A 3,091-nucleotide genomic window follows, 5' to 3' on the forward strand; every position below is an offset into this window, starting at 1 on the left:
TTCCTTGTTACAAAGGTAGACAACGATAGCAGGGTACTGATGGTTTCTGTGCCAATGTGAGACATGTTTGCGGAATGTCTATGGTTCGTGTCACACTGTGAAACATAATTGTGGGATGTTGAGTGTTTCTGTCACAATGTGGGACACAACTGTGGGTTGTCGATGGTTCCTGTCCCAATGTCCCAATGTGAGACACAATCGAGGGGTGTCGATGGTTCCTGTCCCAATGTGAGACAATATCGCGGGGTGTCAAAAATATTTCTGGCACACATATGAGTTTAGAGACAATTTTTAATTTTTTTGGGATATTTTTCTCTGCAAAAACTCAAAACTATTTGCCAAAGTTTCGACTCCATAATGAGCCTTTGTCAAGGCAGTATTATTTTGAGGTAGACTACCACCTTATAGCCCATCCACTATGTGATGACATGGACTCTGGCAGTGCCTAGCATGGGTTAATTTTCTTAAAATTCAGCCAGACATGATGATATCTTGTTTATAAACGCGAGATAAGCCCCTCATTGTTTCTACAAGACTCTTAGGGTACTGTCACACTTAAGCCACGCTCCAGCGATCCCACCAGCGATCTGACCTGGTCAGGATCGCTGGTGCATCGCAACATGGTCGCTGGTGAGCTGTCAATCAGGCAGATCTCACCAGCGACCAGTGACCAGCCCCCAGCCAGCAGCGTCGCGTGGAAGCGATGCTGCGCTTGGTAACTAAGGTAAATATTGGGTAACCAAGCGCTTGGTTACCCGATATTTACCTTGGTTACCAGCGCACACCGCTTAGCGCTGGCTCCCTGCACTCCTAGCCAGAGTACACATCAGGTTAATAAGCAAACCGCTTTGCTTATTTACCCGATGTGTACTCAGGCTACTTGTGCAGGGAGCAGGGAGCCGGCACTGACAGCCTGAGAGCGGAGGACGCTAGTAACCAAGATAAATATCGGGTAACCATGCAAAGGGCTTCCCTTGGTTACCCAATATTTACCTTGGTTACAGCTTACCGCAGGCTGCCAGACGCCGGCTCCCTCCTCCCTGCACATTCAGATCGTTGCTCTCTTGCTGTCAAACACAGCGATGTGTGCTTCACAGCAGGAGAGCAACGTCCAAAAAAATGAACCAGCACTGTGTGTAACGAGCAGCGATCTCACAGCAGGGCCCAGACCGTGACTCAGCAGCGATCTCGCTAGCGATCTCACTATGTGAGAAGTACCCCTTAAGCTGGTGTCACACACAGCGACAACGACAACGACGTCGCTGCTACGTCACCATTTTCTGTGACGTTGCAGCGACGTCCCGTCGCTGTTGCTGTGTGTGACATCCAGCAACGACCTGGCCCCTGCTGTGAGGTCGCCGGTCGTTGCTGAATGTCCAGCTTCATTTTTTGGTCGTCACTCTCCCGCTGTGACACACACATCGCTGTGTGTGACAGCGAGAGAGCGACGAAATGAAGCGAGCAGGAGCCGGCACTGGCAGCTGCGGTAAGCTGTAACCAGCGTAAACATCGGGTAACCAAGGGAAGACCTTTCCCTGGTTACCCGATGTTTACGCTGGTTACCAGCCTCCGCCGCTCTTGCTGCCAGTGCCGGCTCCTGCACTGTGACATGTGGCTGCAGTATGCATCGGGTAATTAGCCCGATGTATACTGTAGCAAGGAGAGCAAGGAGCCAGCGCTAAGCAGTGCGCGTGGCTCCCTGCTCTCTGAACTGTGACATGTAGCTGCAGCACACATCGGGTTAATTAACCCGATGTGTACTGTAGGAGAGCAAGGAGCCAGCGCTAAGCGCGGCTCCCTGCTCTCTGAACATGTAGCACAGCGACGTTATGATCGCTGCTTCTGCTGTGTTTGACAGCTAAGCAGCGATCATAACAGCGACTTACAAGGTCGCTGTTACGTCACCGAAAATGGTGACGTAACAGCGACGTCGTTGTCGCTGTCGTTTAGTGTGAACCCAGCTTTAGCAGTCTGGTGTTAAAGTTCTTGTTGACTCATATAATTGCCTTGCCAGTGAAGGTCAGAAACCCAGACAAGTCAATTATGCGAACCTCCCATTGTATTGCTAGATGCGATGTAACCTAGCTGTCTCTCCCTCATCTCTGCCATGCTACCATTACTACTAGGGATATTTTGTATACGGCTTGAAATCTACCCAATAAGAGCCCAGTCTTATCCACCAATCGTGAAGACCCCAATGGTCTGAATGGAGAGCTCAGAGGTATAAGAAGGAGGACTGTCCATTGCCCAGAGAGACTCTTGCTACATGCTATCAATCTAGGATCTGCGGATCCGATTGGCAAGCCATAACCGAACCTGGATTATAATACTACATGGACTACAGCATCGAATGCAAGAATTCGGCTGAGTTATCAAAGACTACCTAAGGAAGGAATCCAGCTTGGGACAATCCAGTCACCTGACTACACGCTTTGCGGTTCTCAGCCAGCTTCCTAAATCTGGCGTTATTTTATTCTCGGTGGGTGCCCGCCAAAAGCGGGATGCTGCTGGTTTGGAGTAAGTAGCCCTGGAAGCTCTGAGGCACAGACATTCAAATCCCAGGTGACCCAGCGGAAGGGTGCGAAACTGTTGCCGGTTACATTTTGTGGTTTTGCTGGTTATGTGTTATGTGCCGTTAATTGTTTGGGGATCCAATAAAGTCTTAATATTGTGATTCCCTCACCCTGAGTAGTGTTCCGCCCACGGTAAAGGAGGTCGGCGTTCAGTTGGGATGAGCCCTGGGCCATGCTGTCTTTCTAAAGGCGGCCGGGCCAGTGGACGAGACCACCCACTGACCCCCGTGTCTCCACACACTGGACCCTGTTCCTCCCCTACCAGGCTGTTCCTTATCAGGCATCTCCTCGGCTCACCCTATCAATCTACATAGACCTATCCTGCCTCTCTCAATCCCTGGGCATTAGCTTACCTTATTGTACTAAGCCTTAGTTAAATATTCCTACTCCAGTCTACCTCAGGATAACACTGCCTTGACAAAAGCTCATTATTGAGCTGAAATGTTGGCAAACTGATGGTTTTAACTTTCTGAAGAAAATAAATCACAAAAAAACCTGTCTCTGAACTCATACGTGTG

The sequence above is a fragment of the Anomaloglossus baeobatrachus genome, chromosome 5, assembly GCF_048569485.1.
Source record: "Anomaloglossus baeobatrachus isolate aAnoBae1 chromosome 5, aAnoBae1.hap1, whole genome shotgun sequence".
Lineage (NCBI taxonomy): Eukaryota > Metazoa > Chordata > Amphibia > Anura > Aromobatidae > Anomaloglossus > Anomaloglossus baeobatrachus.